General features: G+C 45.8%; 1 protein-coding gene and 2 long non-coding RNA genes across 4 annotated transcripts in view; 2 read left to right on the top strand and 1 right to left on the bottom strand.

Moving 5' to 3' along the window:
- The window catches only part of MBOAT2 (membrane bound O-acyltransferase domain containing 2), a 204,382-nt gene that overhangs the window by 146,740 nt on the left and 36,926 nt on the right, over positions 1-20,716 (bottom strand). The gene's annotated exons all lie outside the window — the stretch shown is intronic.
- Positions 9,868-12,003, top strand: LOC109311664. Its single transcript, XR_002101568.1, has 2 exons — positions 9,868-9,990; positions 11,817-12,003. It is a non-coding gene; the product is annotated as an uncharacterized LOC109311664 (long non-coding RNA).
- The window catches only part of LOC109311665, a 26,497-nt gene continuing 26,130 nt past the window's right edge, over positions 20,350-20,716 (top strand). For both annotated transcript variants that reach the window (XR_002101569.1, XR_002101570.1), the window contains exon 1: positions 20,350-20,449. This is a non-coding gene — a long non-coding RNA (uncharacterized LOC109311665). The remainder of the gene's footprint in view (positions 20,450-20,716) is intronic.

The following is a 20,716-nucleotide window of genomic DNA, read 5'->3' as shown; positions in this document are numbered from 1 at the left end:
ATTCATACAATAGTCAATCATTACCCCTAGGTCCCTTTTGGCCGTGGAGCAAGTCAGGCTGTGACCACTGAGCATGTATGTTGAGGGTTGTTTGCCCCAGATGGAGCACCTTATACTTGGAAGTGTTAAACTTCATTTGGTTCTGGTCTGCTCAACTCTCAAGCCTGTCCAGATCCGCCTGTATCTGCAACCTATCTTCTGATGTGACCACACTACCCCATAACCTGGTGTCAGCCACAAACTTGGACAGCAAGCTTTTCACTCCCCCATCCAAATCATTGATGAAGATGTTGAAAAGCACCAGTTCAAACATGGACCTCTGAGGGACACCACTGGCCACTTCACACCAGGATGATGCAGATCCATTCACGAGAACCCTCTGGGTCCTGCCTTTTAGCCAGTTTCCTACCCACTGAACTGTCGAGCAGCTGAGCCCACAATCTTCTGAAAACCTAACACCTATTCACAGGGTCCACTATCCCCATGCCCTGACCTTACCACACCTGATGTTACAGCTTCATATTTACTATGTCTCCCCTAGGGAATTAACACCCTCAAAGTACTTTGTTCCATCTCTCGCTCAGAACACTCTCACTCCTGGTCACTTGCCACGTTCTTCCCCCCAGACCCCAAGCAGACCATCACTCGGTTCACCCCTGTCCTTATCCAGCAGTACCTAAACATGAGGGGTCGCCTCTCCTGGCTCATCTCCCCACTCAGTTTGGATTCTTTCTTTTCCTAGCTTCCCCCCTGAATAGACCCAATGTCCACTGGCCTCACCCTCAAGGCTGTCTCCACTGCCTCATCTCTCTGGCTTCATAGGTAAGTCTGTCTTTAGGACTCTTCTTCCAGTCCCCTCTCAGCCATATGCCATCACCCTCCTCTGTTCCCATGGATCTTCTTCTGGGCTTTTTTCTTCTCTTTTTGGGAACCGACTACACATCTGGTTCCCCATTAATTCTCCCCGGCTATCTGCTGTGTCCCCCACAGCAGCCCCTTTCATGCTGTTCTCTCCACCCCCGCAGCTCCTTGTTTTTGTTTTTCATCTGGGTCCCTCTCCTCTATGCCCCGCTCTAGGTTCTCCCAAACTCATTGCCAAGGCAAGTTCCTTTTTTCCCTTCACTCCTTCAGAGCTCCATGACAGGGCAAGCTTGCTGCCCTATCAAAGTGTACTTTCACCAAAAGTTACAGAAAAATATATTGTCAATTTGACTGTAGTGATTTTTCCCTGTTTGTGCAGGACACTCACAAAGCAACAAAGTGGAGGCAAAAGTTTAAAATGGGAAGTTAACTGCAAATACACAAATCCTGACAATGGCATTCAAGAGTAGGCACACCTGCCAACCTTATTTTTGACTCCCTTCTTTAAAATTCTATTTCAGTTGATTGTGTCATTTTAAAATGCCATATATAACAGGGAGGTCTTGTCCAATTAGTGGGCTGGCCCAAGATGTCACTTTAAAGCAAACAAGTCTGTTGGCAATGGTCTGTTATAAACCCCCTTAGCCCTTTCACAAATTCTTCATCTGAAACCCTTCACTGTTATTACTTAGATGCCTCCCCAAAGGAAAAGAGAACTGTTGTTTGCTGCACTTGTTGGCTTCCCTTCATGGAATGCCTCCTGAGTCATTAATCTCCAGTAATTAACTGCACACAGACAGGTTCAGTTGCTTTACTCTGCTGCAGCACTAACAGTTTTACCTCTGCTATTCAATAGCTCAAAAGATTCTCTATATTGATCTTTGTGAACTAAATGGCTAAGATCTCACATCTCTGGAGGTATTATCAATCCTGCTGGCTTTCCTATTTGAAGTCCGTGGTATGAACCACTTCCCCTCCTTCCACTGGGTGCATGTCTAACTCCATTGTTATAAGTTTTAGCTAAATCAAATATGTGATGTGGTTATTTTATGTTTATTGGGTAAGTGAGCATGGAAAAGGCTGAATAAAATTCCTCTTTCCCACAGCTGTCAATATTTTAGTCTTTTGTCCCTTTCCCATCACAGGCTCCTGTGACATCTCAAACTCACACCAATAGGATTACTACTTTCACATGTCTACAGCCTGATCGACTGCCTGCCCATGTTTTTCATTGCCACACAAAGTGACTCAGCTATTTAAGGGACTTGCAGAGAAGCAACAGGCTGCTCAGCTTTGTATACCCCTGACTAATGATATTATGTCAAAATTTAGAAGTTGGCCTTGACACACTGAATCATGACTCCAAACCAGTCTTTCATCTGATATTTTGCCCTGACCCACCCCAAACATATACTTGGTCAGCTCTGGCTTTGAAATCACAGAGTACCTCTGGAAAAAAATACTGTGGCCAGGCTAACAATCTCCAGCACAACTGACTCTCTCCCCTTCAGTTCTGCCATCTTCCTAGTTAACAGTATTTCAATTTAAATAAATTCTAGGACCACACCTCTTCCCAGCTCATTAATGTGATTAACTTCTTCACCCAACCTCTCTCTCCCTCTACACAGGATCTCAACTAGTTTTTCAAAGAGAAAAAGCCTTCCAAAAAAACTCGTTACACAGACTGCAGTTACTCTTTGAAGTATATCTACTGCAATTACATTCTAAACCTTTCCAGTCTGACTGACTTCTACCCCTTGAATAGAGATCACTCTTCCCAAGGTCTATAGTAAGGTGTACAAGGACAATGCTCAGACTCTGTAGTCCATCCTTGACAAGACAGTTGCCTTCAACAGTCCAGTGTTCTTTTTGAAACACCATCCTCTCTTGGTTTCTGCAAGTTTGCTTTCCTGGTTCTGAGTCACCTCTATAACAGTTCCTTTACTGTGTCCTTTGGAGGATCCCCCTCATTAGTCCCTCCAGCTTTCTGTGAGAGAGTTCCACACAGCTCCTTTCTTGGTTTCCTTTTCTTCTTGTCATGTCTATGGGTAATCTCCACAAAAAAAAAAAAAAAAAACCCAAAAAATCACCATCTCCACTTTACAACCATTTCCTATCCAAACTGTTCAATTTCTTTATTAGCGACTTGGACAAGGGGGTGAAAAGCACCTTGTTTAAATTCACAGATGACACAAAGATTTGGGGTGAGGTGGGCATGCTAGAAGGAAGGGAAAGGATACAGCTGGACCTGAACAAGTTACAGGGGTAGGCAAATGAGAATAGGATGGGACTCAATACTGACAAGTACAGTGTGCTGCACTTGGGTAGTAAGAACCAGCAGCATACCTATAGGTTGGGGAACTCTGTTCTCGAAAGTACTGTGGCAGAAAGAGATCTTGGAGTCATTGTTGATTCCAAGATGAACATGGGCTGCCAATGCGAGGACACAGTCAGTAAGGCTAACCGCACCTTTTCGTGCATCCACAGATGCATCACAAGCAGATCCCAGGAGGTGATCCTCCCCCTCTGTGCAACACTGGTCAGGCTGCAGTTGGAGTACTACATCCAGATCTGGGTGCCGCACGTCAGGAGGGATGTGGACAGCACTGAGAGGGTCCAAAGGAGGGCCACTCACATGATCCAGGGACAGCAAGGCAGGCCCTACGAGGAGAGGCTACGGGATCTGAATCTGTTCAGCCTTCACAAGAGAAGGCTGGGAGGGGACCTGGTGGCCGTCTATAAACTTATAAACAGACCAGCGGGAAATGGGAGAGACCTTGTTCCCCCGAGTACCTCCTAGCTAACAAGGAATAATGGCCATAAGTTGTTAGAAAGTATGTTCAGACTAGACATTAGAAGGCACTACTTCACAGTCAGGGTGGCTAGGATCTGGAACCAACTTCCAAGGGAAGTAGTGCTGGCTCCTATCTTGTGGGTCTTTAAGAGGAGACTTAACGATTACCTAGCTGGGGTCATTTGAGCCCAGTTTTCTCTCCCACTTAGGCAGGGGGTCCAACTAGAAGATCTGCAAGGTCCCTTCCAACCTTACATCTATGAATCTATGAAATTAAAGCTCTTAGCCTGTATTTAAGATCTCTATGGGCACCTATACACAAGTGCAGAGGCTGCTCCAACATACTGGAATTCCATTGTGTTAGAGCAGACTCGAACAATCAAATCTGCTGGGGTATGGCAATTGCCAGGCTCCTGCAGCCTCATGCATCTCATGCATCAGTGACCCCGCACTTAAAAATGGTGGCAGGGGTATTTGAACTAAAGCTCATCAAATGAGTTTAATCCATCCCAAAACTGCTACCTGTGTAAAAAAAGCACTATCCTTCCCTCAGCAACACGCCTTGTGTCTTCTTCTACTTGTACCTCCCTCCAAAGCCACACATCCAGCCTACATAAAATCTTTAGGAGTCATTCTGCATAACATGTACTTGCAAAATGAAAGCTATTCCCTCATGTCTAGATTACTGCAACATCTTTTTCTCCTGCTTTGACAACAGTGGCCTACCCTAACCATGCATTCAAAGTGTTGCTGCAAAGATCATTTTTTCAGTCTGCCCCTTTGCCCAGAACTCCCCCACTCTCTACAGCCCTCCACTGGCTTCATCTTCTCTTTTACACTCCCTACCAGTCTTCACTTAAGGCTTTTAATGGGCCTATCATTTCTTATCTGCTGACTGGCCCATGATAACAGCCTCTGTCACCCTTTAAGAGCTTCAAACAAGCACCTTAAAGCTTTCTCCTTGCTGCTGCCCACACTTGAAGAGCCCTTATTTCCCTGTTATTCCTCCCCAGATCACTCAGGCTTACTGCAATCTCCTTAATATGCTCCTTTGCCATGATGCCTACAGAAAGCTTGCCAGCAATTCAGTTACTATTGTGACATGTGGATAATTCTGCTGATTCATTTAGTTTTATTACTTACTTGTACCTCCTTGCCTATCTGTATCCATGTTGTCTTGTCCTAGCTGATAAGATCTAAGCACAGTAAGATCATGTTTCATGTTCCAGCCCTACTTCTCTACTACCCTATGAGTGGGGCTCTTCAGGATGCTAACAATACAAACTATAACAACTCTCCTCCTAACTGAAAAGTAGTTGTCCCACTTTGCTATCCCAAAACATCATCTCCATTTAATGGAATCAAATACAAAATAACTATCAATAATTCTATTTAGAAAACATTCACAATCAATATTATTAGTATGCTAATATATTGTTATTTTATAATATATGCAATGCCATGACAGTCAGGAACTTGCACTAAACTGAAATGTCAACTTGAACTAAGCTATGAAGGGGCCCTCCTAAAAAGCCTTTCTGCCAACTACAAAATTGTTAGCAATTATGTTGTCAAGAATAAGATAAATTGATTCAAGGCAGATTTAATGTTTCACAGATTTTAAGGTCACAAGAAAATACTAATATCATTTAGTCTGGTTTCCTATATACACAGGCTATATCAATTTTCCCCTGAAGCTATACCGAAAGCATCTTTTTTTTTTTTTTTTATATGATTTTGTTTTTAAAAATACACAGAATAGACACCACCAGCTCTGCCAAACTATTCTGCCTCCTCCCTGCTTGGAAACTGTATTTTATCTCAAAGCCAAAATTTGTCCAACTTCAACTTGCAGCCACAGAGCCTTTTTAAACCTTATCTGCAAGACTGGCAAGTGATTCACTATCAGATCTCTTCTTCTATGCAAATAGCTGAACATTTCTCAAATTTTCCCCATTGATAACCTGAAGAATTTGAGCTTTAAGTCTAACAAGAATTGTTTACTAACCCCTGCATTATTTTTATGCCGGTCCTTTGACCTTTCTCCAGTATTTGCACATCCTTTTTTAAGCATGAACAACTGAACAGGACGTGGTATTATAACAGCAGCCTTGCCGTCCCGTGTCTGAATGCAAGACCACTTCCAGTTGATGTTCCCTTTTTATACCTGCATTATATGTAGAGATAGAAAAGGTTAACTGTTTAAATAATAAATATATTTATACTGGTAATGCATTACCTGTTAACATTTAGCACAGGGCACAGCCTGGCAAGAAAGGGAAGCAGCACAGTGCCTCAGGAAAAGGCAGGCAGCAGGGCAGTTGAGAAGGTGGGAGGGAGGGAAGAGTGAGGAGGAAGGGAGGGGAAAGGGAAAGGGCCAGGGGGAACTAGTACCCATAGTCCATGAAGTTTAAGAGGAAAACAGCAGGCAGCCTAATGGCTTGTCAATTAAGCAATTAGATGCTCGTTCACATGTGCCCAAAAGCCAGCTCAAGAGAGAGATAACTAGCTACTTAAAATTTAAACCTCTCCCCAACCCACACTGCCTGCTCCCTCCCTTCCAGTGCCAGTGGACCCCCACTGCCTGCTCCCTCCCTTCCACAGTGCCAGTGGACCCCCGCAGGCTGGAGAAGATCAATGCCCCTGACAGTGATGGAGGGGGCAGGGGCTGCCCAGGGGGGAAGGGGGGAGGTGTTGGATTTTGGGAACTGGAGCCCCGATTCATGTGGAGGGGAGGGCAGGGGGAAAGCAGCTCCAGCCACTGCTTGCACCCCAGGGGGGCATGGGGATCTGTGCAGGATGGGCTACAGCTGGGGCTGCACAGGGCTATTCTCAGCAGGGGCTGGGCTGGGACTGGGCACCGGTGGCACTGGGAGGATGCTGTATCCACCCCGTCTTTCGCTGCAGCTCTGCTCCCAATGCCACTGCCACCAGCTGCCTGTTACCTCTCAGCTCCGTGTTCTTGGGGAACCCTGGCACAGGATGCAGCCTGTCCGACTCGCAAAGAATTTTCACCCTCCCCACCTCTACCTGAGCAAGAACTGATTACAAAAGACTATGAAGATACAGTGGGAGACACACCTAAAGGCCTCCAGATAAGCGTGACAAAAGTGAAGCAACTCCCCTAGGTCTCATTTGCATCCAAGATGGAACCAGACGACAATTCATTTACATGGGACGAGACAGAAAGCATCTTCACTGGCATTCAGGATGGAGAACAGAAAGCCCGATGCAAAGACCACAGTTAATTCTGGGATCAGAGAAACAGAGGAGTACTGCATGATGGGAGATCTGTGCTCCAAATGCTAAATCGACCCACATTTACACACACCTAGCTCAGCATTTATCAGACCAATTCTAGTCTGGATTTACAAAGGACTCCCCCCCCACCCCCACCCCTCATCTAACCAGAATTAAGCAGAAGTAAAGTTTAAGAGGCATCTCAGGCCGTACATTCCCCGGTCCCACTATGGGAGGCCTATTTAAACTTGATTGACTAAAGCTTCATTGCCAGGTTAGGCAATGCTGAGGCAAGAGACCAAAGTCAGAGGGGGTATGTGCAACATTTCAACAATGGTACAGGGTTCATCACAGCGTCCAGCCCATTGGAACCCTGACTACAAATGCTGTCATACTTTTCCTGGGATGACCGGTGGAAGTCCTCCCCACAAAGTTTATGAATGCTCCAAGTAATCCCCTTAAGTCTGTTAAAAGTCATGCGAAGCTGAGGTTTATTCACAACAGGTAAAAATACAAAACCCTGACACTGCAAGCTGTCTGAGAAGAAACAATGAGGTATCCCATCCAGTATATCTACTATCCATAAGAATTTCAAGCTGGCTCCTAAGTGTCTGATTACTCCTGACCTTATGTTTTTTCTGGTTATTAATCAGTTTCTTGAGATGTTCCAAACCAGATAACCCCTTGTCAATAGAACAGACAATTATTTACACAATTAAAAGAATGCTTTGAAGAAGCTAAACTGAGGGTATACAAAAAGCCGTAAAAGCAGCAAACACCGTGCTTCAAGAGAGAAATCTCTCTGACACCATCTACTGTTGTTCTCAAGACGCTGAAACAAACAGATAGGGCCACTTCTGGGTCCACCACTGAGTGCATGGAGGGAGGGCCCTGAGGCGCCCCCCCCAAGCTGGGGCTGCTGAGCTCCGCCCCCCACCTCACCTGGGCAGCGCCTGCCCCTGCCCCCTCCCTCACTGTCGGGGCCTTTCATCTGCACCCCCATGCTCTTTTTCTCCCCCACTCTCCCCTTCCACAACACCAGACTTACCAGCTGGAAGCAGCTGTATCAGAAATCGGATCAGTATTGGCCGATATGCCTCCTTAAATATCTGCTATCAGTATTGGCCCCAAAAATCTCTATTGGTGCACCCCTAAATTAGAGGAGGTTAACATGGATAATTTTTCTAACAATACTTACATGCCTAATTGTATGCTTGAATAAGATGTGGCCATAAGTGCTAATCTATGATGACTTTCATAAAGATGCTTTATGTTAGGGTTCAACCAGTAAAGATTTTTTGGCCAATACCAATGGCCAATTATTAACCAGCCACATTGGCCAGTACTGATTTGATAGCTGATATGCAGCCCAGCAGCTTGGAAAGCATCATGCAGCAGGTAACTCTGTGGGGGGTGTTGCAGAAGGGGCATGGGGGGGCTGGGGCTGGGGCAAGAGCTGCCTAGTTGGGGCAGGGCAGGGTAGGGTAGGGCACAGAACGGAGCCATGGGGGCAGCTTGTCCAGGGGCTGCAGGGGGGACAGCTCCCCACTGCTGCACACACTCCCAGGGGGGCAGGGGGAGCACATGCACCCCAGATTTGTGCGCAGGGCAAGGGTGGGCTGCGCCAGCCTCTTCCTGATTGCGGGGCTGGGCCACAGCTGTGCTCAGAGCAGGCAGGGGGCAAAGTGAGTGTTAGCGGTGCTAGAAGGGGTGGAAACAGGGGGAGGGGGTTATGGCAAATTTTGGAGAGGCCATAGCTCAACCCATAGCAACCTCTCCCAGCGCCGCCACCGCCTGCCTCACCCCAGCCCTGAGCACAACCCACCACCTCCACCATAAAGAGACTGGTGCAGCTCCTGGCCCTGACCTCACAGCCCACCTTCACCCTACACAGAAATCCAGGGGCACATGCACACAGTGGTAGTGATTTGCACCCCCGTCCCAGACGAGCCACCCACAGCTCTGTCCCACACCCCGCCCCAGCTGAGCAGTGCTTCCTCCATTCCCTCCCCCTCACTGTGGGGGCCTCAATCTGCCCCCCTCACACCCCTTCCCTGCTCCATGCCCTTTTCCCCCACAGACTTACCAGCTGGACACTGCTCTCCAAGCTGCCAGGCTGCATTCCTGGCTGCGAGCATGCACACAGCAATTACTGGTGACATTATCAGACGTACTAGCCAAAAAAAGCCAACTGCTGATAATGTCATTTTTCCTTTTATTGGTGCCAATCCAATGTGGACCAATATATCAGTGCACCTCTACTTTATATAGTGAAGTTTAATCTTGTTTTGTATCAATGTTTTTATGCTTTTCTGTATTTTCTGAAAGGCCGATTCTCAGATCTACTAAAATACTTAGATATATTTACTAAATATGGTCCTTTTTTTGCTAGTCAGGAGAACACACTTATCTATACATTTCATTTAAGGTGCATGTCAAACATATGGTCCACAGGAGCCTTATGACCCTGCCCACTGGTTCCTGGACTGACCCTACATGCCAGCCCCAGCCCCACGTGCTACATGTGACATGTGAGCTTTACAAGTGGTTCTCAACCTTTTTTGTCCAACACCCATTTGTAAATATCTATGGCCAGTCCCAACCCAGTGCCCCTCTCTCCTGTGCCGCTGCCCCCCTGCTCAAGGCAAGATCATCCCACAAGAAACCATCCCAGGCAAGTGTCTGTCCGACCTGCCCTTTGAAACTTCCAAGTATTGAGATTCCACAGGCTAAGTAGCCTGCTCCAACACTTGGTCATCCTTGTAGTCAGAAAGTTTATCCTCATCTCCAACCTACATATCCTCTGCTACACTTTGAAGAAAACATTACCCCTAGTTCTGTCCCCTACAGCCATCCAGAGCCCATCTCTGTCCTTTCTATAATATTAAAAAAAATCATGTTTCACATATCTGAAGACTTATCAAACCCCACTTCAGTCTTCTCTTCCCCTAGGAATAGCCTAGCTCTTTCAACCTTTCCTCACAAATCTTGCTTCCCAGGCCTCTAATCATTTGTATTGCTCTCCACTGGACACTTTCCAATCTTTCCACATCTTCCTTGAAATTTGGGGCCCAACATGGGATATAAGACTTCAGGTGAGGCCTCATGAGTACCAAATACAGCAAACGAATCACTTCCCTTGATTTGCAAGTGACATTCCTTTTAATACAGTCTAGTATGCTGTTGGCCTTCTTTTGCAGTAAGAGCACACTGTTGACTTATACTCAGCTGATGGTCTGCTTGAATCCCCAGGTCCTCTTCTGCAGTACTGCAGCCTAGCCCATCATTCCCCATTCTGTATTTGGGTATTCAATGACTGTGTCCCAAGTGCAGGACTTTGTACTACTCCTTGTTGAATTTCATGTGGTTGATTGTAGACCATTTTTTCCAGTCTAATCAGGTCATCCTGAATCCTAGTCCTACCCTCCAGAGTCTGCAAATCGACCCTACTTGGCATCATACATTTGTTACTTGCGAGCTCAATCCCAACACCCAAATATTAATTTCCTCCTCCAATAGTAAACAATGACAGACCCAGAACAAACCCTTCAGAAGCCCCCTGATTGATGTACTGGATACATAAAGAAAAATGTTTGATCCTATTTTGTATTTAGAACTGCTTATTCCCTATACTAATAAGATTGTACTGACTGTTTCTGGCCACCAAGACTTCAGACCTTTCAAAGCTGACCCTTTGCAACCTAGCTTTTACTTATATATTGAAAAAGAAGAAAATAAGCTTTCCTACATTTTCAACATACCAACTGGTTTCTCAACTTTAAAAGATCTTAGTCATTGAATTGCACTAACTGCATAAATTAGAGATCAAGAAAATGTTCTCTCTTTAAAACCCACCTGGTTTAGCATTTTAGCAGATTTTTGTTCCCATTACTTAGCTAGTAAATTGAAGTTCACTGTCCTGATTTTCAAGGATTAACAACTAACTTTATTTACATCTGTTTGAATAAGGCACAAAACAATCACGTTTGCCATAATTTAAAAATACATTAAAATATTAATTTTAAAGAATTAATTTATAATGTATTTCTAACAACAAAGCCACATTTAATTTTTGCCCAAGCATTCTAAGCAGGTTTAAAAAAATTTTTTTAAATAAATAAAAACCAAACAAACCAGTTTGTTCAGAAAGACCTTCCTACCATATAGTTAACACCAGTTAGTAGGGCTTTAGCTTTAGCCTCCAATTAGTTTGTGGATTGATTATTTAATTATTCTATACTCTACCCAGTACTGAAGTTCAGTTAATGAATGTACAAATTCCTAGTTTACCCTTTTTAGCAACTACTATCAGAATTTGACTGGCAGCCCTTTAATACTTTAAAGTTTCTCCAGGCCTTTAAGATGCATTAAAAATTAACATTAGAGGTTCATACCCTTCCTCATTTAGTACCTTAAAGAAACCTGCATATAAGGCATTGCACCGCTTGTTGATTTGAAAGTGTTCAATTATGACAGATGGTGTCTCACCATCATTCAGTATGAGGGTAAGCTTCGTATTCCATCCTCAGTATGATCTGGGGAAGGATACGTACCTCTCATTTCATCCCAAATACTGAACTGAAATATCTACATTTCTGTTTTTCCTGTAACCCTGTTAATAAGGAAGAGTTCGAAAACTAGTACAGTAGTACCTGATAGGTGGTATACTAGATTTTGCTAACTGCAAGGGGAACAGAACCCTAAAGCAGGAGATCTTTATGAAAGGGTTATTTCCAATCTGCAAAATTCAATTACAAAAAATTATATCAAGAGCATATATACCATCCAAGTGAAGAATTAAATTATTGCCTGTTCAATTTTATCTGAAGTCACTAGCATGGGAGGAAAGCGTTACTGTTACAGTAAGAATAATACACAGTTGAAGAGATCAAAAAGTCTATTTGTTGTTTTTCTTTTTAAGGAGCCATCATGTTACAGAAGTCTGGAGAACAAAGAAATCTAGGTGTAAGGGGAAGAATGGAATCAGAATCAACACTGGTCCTTATGGCAGGCAGCAGGCTGCTCCAGGGGGCACCAAAATCCTGACCTGCAAATTGATCCAACTAATTTGTCAATCAAATGTTTAATAAAGTGCCTCAATTATCTCACTAAACAAGCTAGTTTAAATAGATGAACAAGGTTTTTGTTCCCTCTTAATCCAACATTGTAGCTTTAGGCAATGATTTTTAGAATTTCTCTCCACGTCCTTTTGTAAACTGGAGAACACTGCCTTTTTCTTTTTCTTTTTTTTTTGCACAAGTTTTTCACCCTGGGATTTCCCAGGGTCAACCCCTCCAACACACATACATACTACTATCTTGCAGTGCAGAGAACAGCTGAATGCATGGTAAGTGGCACCACAGGCATGTCTGCGGCACCACATACCACAGTCAGCCACGCTCATCTGGATGCGGCCATTGTGGCTGTTTGGGGTTCTTTCCAAAAAGCAGTATCGCTCTATTACTTTTCCATAGTGAAAAATAATTGAAAGCTAAGAGCTGGCACCAAAGGGTGTTTTGAGTCCAAAAAAGACTGAGAACCACTCATTTAAAGTTCAATGTGAAACACAGGTTTCTTCCAAGAAAAGGCCAAACCAAATGGATCAATGTTAAAGATATAAGCAAAGGTTTTATCAATTTGTGACTTGAGAAGTGCTCCTGTACCTGTCCCTAGTCCCTCTAAGCTTAATGCCAAAACTCCCATTGACTTTAGTAAAGCAAGCTTGAACCCAAAAAGTTTGACTGCTGATGATAAACTCTTGTTTCCCTACAGGTAAAGGCAACTTATTTACCAACTGTAAAACAAGCAATTATGGGAAAAATAGTTACTTAGAAACCTTGGGGGAAAAAGTTCTCTGATCAAGTCACCTGTGCAAAAACCACTTTTTCAGCTCTTTTCCAGCAGTGACCAAAGACTTCTCTTTTATAAAGAAACACCTGAGGTGAGGAAGAGTGGTGACATGTGCTATGAAGTATTAGCCATACAATAAAACAGAAGAGTTTTGAAGGCACAGAAAAATATAATATTACCTCACTGAGCCACTTATACTTTTACCACTTCTGAATGAGTTTGGTATTCATTTTCTTTATAAAAGGATACCTGTTTCAAGCCTCACTCATCCATGCAAGGGCCGCCAGCAAGCCCCATCAGTACAGTTATCAATCCAACAATTAGAAACCAAGTACAGCCGCTCAAAAACGCTATTCAGCTTTTCACTTAAATATAGCAAAACATAAAAAAAACTTTAAGATTAATCTTAATTAATACTCAAAGCTCTCACTTAATGTAGCTTACATGAATTAACAACATCTAACAAACTTTTATCAGATATAAAATGGGACTGAAGGTTTTCTCCTTCTTAATAAATACAATTCTTACTACGGTATCTGAAGCCCTAAAATCCAGACTGCACAACACTATCAAAGAAGCCCAAAAGAGATCAGATAATCATATGGGATCACTATCATCCCAGGAAGCATAGTAACAGCTTGATAACATTGTCCTTACTATTTAAACTTTGGATACTGAGGAAAGCAGACAGAGGCACTATGCTCTGGGACAATTTGAAAATACATTCTAGTAAGAACAAACAATTCAACCATATGCTTCAGAGCGATTAGACATGTTTACCTCTAACAACAAGCCTAAACAAAAACCCTTAAGTCTTGCAGATGCTGTTCCTAGTTACTTTACAGAATAACAAAACTCAGAATAGAAAGCAAAACTGACTATGCTGGGGAAGACCAGCTCCAGGAGCAGCTTTCCCCATGCACGCTGGTGTTAGGAGCAGTATAAAGCTATGTACAGATGTTCAAATTTCTATCAGGAAAATCACTATTCTAATAGAAAACAAAAGCAAGCAGACATTCAAGTTGTGTCCTGGAGCAGAAAAGGGGGGCAAGATGCTGCAGGAGAAACAAGCAGAGCTAAACACACTGCAGCACAAAATCATGCAGGATGTGGAGACTTGGTGGAACTCCAGATACCCAATGCTCAAAAGGCTGGTGGAGCAACAGAAGGCCATCCATGAGATGGCCTTACTTGGGGAGATCAGGATCAGCAGCCCCCTGAACAGAGCTGAGTGGTATACCATCTCCCAGATCTTGGTGGTCCTCAAGCCCTTCCTTGAGGCCACTGAGACCCTTAGCACTGGCAAAGCCCTCCTTAGCCAGGTGATCCCCATAGTGAGGGAACTTGAGATCCAAATGGAGAAGTTCCAGGGCATCAATGCTGCTGGCTGGGGCAGTCCACTGGTCACCAGATGTGCAGGCACTGGCTAAGCGGATGAAGGAGGGCATCAGGAGATGGCTGGATCCCTTGGGGTCCAGTATGGTCCACGTGCTGGCAGGCATGTGTGACCCAAGGGTGAAGGGGAGCATGTGCACCAGCAGCACCAAAACCCTCAATCGCTGGACGCAGGTGCTGGTCAACAAAGTCAGGGAGGCTAACGGGCAGAGACAAAGGGATGTGGAAGAAGGGGATCCACTGTCCTGTGCCAGCACTCCCAGCACCAGCCATGCCACCAGCACCAGCCAGTCTTCTCCACGCCAGCCACTCACTGCCAATGTGGGCCAAGGGCATGGCTTCAACGCTGGGGTCCAAATGCACCAGACCCCAGCCTCGAGCAAGTAACACCGAGGCTTCAGTGGCTACCTATCCTCGCCAAGGATATGGAGCCACTGGACTGTGACCCCTTGGCCTACTGAGAAAGCTGCAGCCAGATGTGGCAGGATCTGGCCATGGTTGCCTGGCAACACTGGTCCTGTACACCCAGTGTTCCTAGGGAGAGGGTGTTCAGCATTGCTAGGGATGTTGTGACACCCCACCACACCTAAGTGGATCCTGCTTTGGTGGAGCAGCTGGTGTTCTTGAAGGTGAGCCTCCCACTGCTGGGGTTCCCCAAGCTCCACCTGCAGACAGACTGAGTGCCATCTGCACCAATTTCCTTTTTTGAGTTTTTTAAAAGCCGAGTTATGCCCCGCTCTAAAAGGAGGGGACAGTCACTACATCACCAGCCAGAAGGGGAAGAACATGTCTCTGCAGAGCTCACTCCCCTGCCAAAATGAACTTGGAGGTATGGGCTGGGGCTATTGGGAAGGAGAAGACCCCAGGTCCTGGTCATGACCACTAAAACTGTACCCTGCCAGGGTAGGAAGGTCTGATGGGACTGCTGGCAGCGTGGCAGCCCTGTAAATGCCAGGACCAATGATCCCCCGGTAAAAGGTGGGTAGGAGGTGTGTAACAGGGAACCCTAGCTGTTACCAGAAGACAGGTCGGCCCCTTTAAGACCAGAACTTTCTGGGCACAGTGTGCTGGTAAGGTGGGGGTTAAAAGTTGAACCTGGCCAGCTACTCAGGTGACAAGAAGGGGGGCAGTTCAGGACTATAAAAACCCTGGGCTGGGTGGCAGTAGGGGCCAGCAGCCAAAAGGGGAAGGACTGCAACTCAGAGCTCCATGGAGAGGCTTGGTGAGCAGTCCAAATGCTGAAGAAGGGGAACTTTGGAGAACCCTGGAGAGGTGCCCCACGTAGGGTGCGGATAACAGGGAAGCTGGCGCTGGGGAAGGCAAATCTGTTACAGGGTGCCATAACCTCCAGCTAACGCATGCATCCACACAGTCCTGGCTGGGAAAAGCCCAGACTTGTCACATCTTTGACAGGCCTGAGGCTTGCTGATGGCAGTGGAGTTGTGAAGCTCCCGGTGAGAGCAGCTTAACTGCCTGGGATTCATAGATGCTAGGGTCAGAAGGGACCTCAGCAGATCATGGAGTTCGACCCCCTGCCTGGGAAGGAAAGTGCTAGGGTCAGATGACCCCAGTCACATGCCTATCCAGCCTTCTCTTAAAGACCGCCAAGATAGGGAAGAGCAGTTCAGGAGAACTGCCTTCATGGACACTGATGCATGATATTTCCCCTGCCAGGTTAAGAACACGCACGACGCTTGATCTGGGCTAAAAGGAAAGAGGGCAATGTACTACTACAAGTGTCACATCAAACCTTGTTGGGCTGTGCTGAGCTGCATCCCCACGCTGCTAGGCTCTGGCTAGCAGATGGTGATGAGGGAGGGGAGAAAAGAGCCAAGACTCTCCTCTCCTTTTGGGCTTCAAAGAAGAGCAGCCCCACAAGCTCTGGGGTGGCTCAGCCCCATGGGATGCCAGCTTTTGCACTGAAAAACCTTTGTCAGGCTGAGGAAGAACCTGTAGTTGGTGTGTCTCCTGGTCCTGGATGGAAGGAATAGTAAAGAAGCCAGAGGCTGGCCTGGCATGAAATGCAGGCAAGAAAGCTAGTCAGTGAAAATGGAAATGGAGGTGTCAGGGGGCAAAGGTGTCAGGGGGCCCAGTGGTGGGAAGGTAAAAGTGCAGAGGTACCTGGAGAATCAGATGTCCAGCAGGTTGCAGTGTGTCAGAATTCCACTGTGTATATTGAGTTCATGAGTTTCTGTACCTACCACCTAGGGGGCTGATGAAGTGAAGTGAAAAGTGGTTTGTGATTTGTTCCCTCTCAGGATCAGGCCTGACAGACTGGAGACAGAGTTGTAGTTTTTTTGCTGAGGAATGTGCTTCCACAAGTAGTTGGGTATTGTTGTCTTTGATTAGATTCTGGCGTGCAGTTTGTGGGGGTACTCGAGATGGTTGGCAGGTTTTGTGCTTTGAGCTGTAGGAAGTTGGTTTCAGTTCTGGTGATGAGGTTAGGTGCTTGTTTGAATGTACAAACCATTTTTCAGAGCTGGGCCTATGAGCTGCACTCCTTCAGTCTCCTAGGTGGTAGATACAGAAACTCATGGACTCAATATACACAGTGGAATTCTGGCACACTGCAGCCAGCTGGACATCTGACTCACCAGGTACCTCTGCACTTTTACCCATACTGCTACATCCCACTTTCCCCACTCTCCCTCCCCCTCCGGCCTATCACTCACCTCCTGATGTCTCCATTTCCATTTTCACTGGGCTTAGGAAAAGCTTCCAAGCCTGCCTCCCAGCCCCTCCAGCTTCCTTTTGTCCCTGACCCCTACTGCTCAGCTGAACAGTGGGGGGAGCACCTTAGAAATCTGAGGGGCCAAAAGCTCATGCAGAAGCATGAGAAGCTCTCCCCAAGCCTGGCTCCCAGCTCCATCAGTTTCCCTTCTGTGACCAACTGACCAGGAGCCAAGAGGGATGAAGCCGGCTGCTGTGCCCCTATGGCAAGGCTCCCCCAGAGACTTGCCATGGCAGCTAAGTGTTCCCTCCCTGTCCCTGCCCTCCTCTGAAATCAGCCCAGGAGTGGGCCCATTCTCTTTCAGGGAAGAATCATGAGAGTTCTCACTACATGAGAATGCCCCCTACCCTCCTGCCAATAATCAATGGACTGGGGAGGGGGGTGGAAAAGAGAACATTTCCCATGGCTAGAACTCTGTCAGAACCATCTGTGCCAACAGCCGCTTGACTGCCCACCCCCTTCCAAGGCACAGGAGGGCATCCTGTGGGCTCCACTAAAGGTAAGGATGACTCAGCAAGCAGCCTTCTAGTGTCCCAATGGCCAGAAAGCCAGCCTTTAAAAGGTCTCCAGCCATCAAGCTAGAGGAACACCTGTACAGTCCACCAACTGGACTATTTTTCTACAAGAAGAAATTTCTACCAGTAGAAATAAATACCTTTATGTAGTTACCCCAATAGTAAAGCATCAAAAGAAAATTAAAATATAATGTGTTTGGATTTTATTTACAGAAGCTATATTGATGCATTTTGTCATTGTACCTTCACAGAATCATAGAAGTAGTGTCGGAAGGGACCTTATAGATCTTCAAGTCCAACCCCCTGCCAGGGCAGGAGAAAAAAACTGGGCTGAGAGAGCGTGGGGCCCACACCAGTGGGGTGCAAGGATTAGGAGTAAAGATGTGGCCATGGGCCCAATCCTGCTCCTGGCGGAGCCTCCCCACCTGTCCCGGGGCAAGATACTGGATACTGCAGTGCAGGGGAGGGCTGGGCCTCCCAACCAGGATGGCAGTGCTCACCAGGGCCTCCTGTGGGGAAAGGCATCTGGGCAATTGCTATCCCAAGCCTCAGGTGTGCTATATAAATAACTGCACCTCCTCCCCAGGCTTTCAGCACCCTATGCCACATCCCCGCCAGCTCATGCCACCCCCGCAGCAGGGGGGTACTCCCCAGTGCTGGACAAGCCTTTCCCCAGCAGCCCCCGGCCTCCTGCCAGTAGGAGCCACCAGAGTTCAAAAGCAGCTGTGGAGCCTGGGGCTGCAAGGGCCTGGCTGCCCCCGGCACCAATGGATAACACTGGAGAGCGATGCCACCTCATGAGGGTGGGAGAGAGAAAACCTGAGCCTCTCCGTACACCAGAGGCCCAGTGGTCCACCAGTAGCTTGTCCCCTGGCCCTAGAATGGGCAATGAGGCTCCACCACCATGAGCAGGATTGGGCCTGCAAGTGCTTTTGAGTTCTGGGGGTTCTTGTGGCTGCCAGGAATCTGGGGGCTGTCCAGGAAGGGCCTGGCCAGCCCAGGGGGCAGTATGGGAGGGAACAACCAAGGCAGCTGGGGGTGGCACAAGCCAGTAGGGACCCAATACACAGTGCCAGAAGCCCAGGAAGGCTCCCCCAAAGTTGGATCTGAGTAGATGCACCAAGGTGCTCAGGCTCTGAGCTATTGCAGAGAGGGGGCGGGTGCTGACTGGCTCAGGGGGAAGTGCACAGGGGGTTCCCATGCACACTTCATATACCCTAAAACCCTTCCCATAAACCCCACAGCCTCACCTTATCTACAGCTCCCCACAAATCCCACACCCAGACACCCATACCCCACCCCGACACCCCTGCATACCCTACACATTATAAAAGAGTAAGACTGCATTTTGAGTTATTATCCAAGGACTTCATATACAGCATAAATACACACAAGCCAGGACAAAAATATTTTTTCAATTAAAATTAAAATATATTATGGGTATTTAATTTTTAGTACATAATTTAGGGTTTTTCCCAGTTCTAGGATAGCAAACCCTCTTCTCCAAAAGGAGTACTTCCAGGGCCAAGGGGAGGGACTTCCACTGGCAAGTCAGAGGTTAGGGGCGGGACTTCCAATCCCTAGATGGTGATGAGGGGCCAGGGTTCCTGTCAAGGGGTGGGGCTACCCATGCAGCCCTCAACAGCTTGCCCAAACTATGTAAGTGGCCCTCCGCTCCAAATAATTGCCCATCCCTGGGATAGAGCAACCACCTACAAAAGTATGTGACTAGCTAGGCTGCAGTACTGCAGATAAAATATCTAGCCATTATTAATGGACTGCAAGCTGAATATAAACCAACACTGTGTTCTTGCTGCAAAAATTGCCAATTGAATACTGGGCTGTATTAACAGGAAAAGTGACACTTCCACTCTGTTGAGCACTAGCAAAGCCATACCCAGAGTACTATCCAGTTTGGAGCACCACACTTCAAAACAAGATGTGAGCAAACTAGAAAGAGTTCACCAGGGAGCAACAAAAAGGGTGACTGACAAGAAAAGGTTAGAAGAACTGGGATTCTTTAAATGTGGTGAAGAGAAGATGGGGGCAATACTGAAAAGGTGATTACAGAGGATGGTAGTTGACTAGCTTCTATAGGCATCGATAGGACAAGAAAAGGTCATAAACAGCAACAAAAGAAGTTTAGGTTGGATATTAGAAGGAACTTTCTAACTATGAGGGCAATTAAGTACTGGGACAGATTAAAGAAACTGTACCATCTCTATCCTTGGAAGTGTTTGAAAGCAAACTGGACTTCAGTCCCTTCGAAAGGTTTAGACAGAAATGAGCCTGCCATGAGCCAGGAATTGGAATAGATAACCTCCTGAGGTCTCTTCCTGTCCTACTTTTCTATTATTCATTTTTTAAAAAATAAGAGAATTTTTAAAAAAGGAAGAAAAATGTGAATACTTATAGCTTTAGGCATTATTATATTCATATGTATTTAGGCATCATATGTATTTAGGCATTATTTAGTATTTAGATTAGTAATCTCCATGCAAAGTTAAAATAATCCCCTAAACATACTCACAAACCTCCTAAGTGTTCCCATTTTCCCCATTTTAAAAAGGAGAAAAACAAGAACTTTTGTATGTGGATTGAACACTATTTACTTGCATAGCACATGCACCCTTTTTCCCCCAGAAAAAAAAACAGCACTCCAAAATTGGGATGCATCTTAAGTGGGGAGGTTGATTTTTGTTTTTCCACTGGAACAGAAATGTAGAAGAACAGAAATATGGGGACACTGTACTCTCATGGCAGCCAAAATGAATCTCAATTCTCTCTGGCACAACAAGAAGAATGGGCAAAGTCCAGTGTTAACCATCCATCTCACAACAGCTAATGAACGGGTAGTAGCTATATTGGATACTCAGCCAAAAGCTGCTACAAATTCCTTATCAGCTGCGAGAGATAACACTGAAATACTCAGTAATACTGAGTAAACCTGAAATACTCAGCAGGGTTCACTCAGAGCAAGTGAGCTGATGTTTCCAATCAACCACGACTCAGGAAAAAAATAATCTAGGTTTTCCCCTACACATTCTGCTCTCCAAAAGTAAGGTACATGTTTTATTTGGGAGGGGTGGGATGGGGTGACATGCAAGAAAACATGTTCTTTTCCATCATGAAACTCCTACTGCCATCTTAGGATCTTTCTTTAGCATCCTTTATAGAAAACTAAGAAGTTGTATTAATATGATTAATAAAATTTGTGAGAAATCTTTTATTTACGAGTAAACAATGGAGAACACATTAAAAGTGATGCAATGAGAATTACAACTTTTCCCCTTAGGGTTTGTTTCTGCAAACAATAGGATCAGCATGCTT

This window comes from Crocodylus porosus, unplaced genomic scaffold, assembly GCF_001723895.1.
Source record: "Crocodylus porosus isolate Cpor-Errol unplaced genomic scaffold, CroPor_comp1, whole genome shotgun sequence".
Classification (NCBI taxonomy): Eukaryota; Metazoa; Chordata; order Crocodylia; family Crocodylidae; genus Crocodylus; species Crocodylus porosus.
This window is presented reverse-complemented; position numbering and strand designations above follow the sequence as displayed.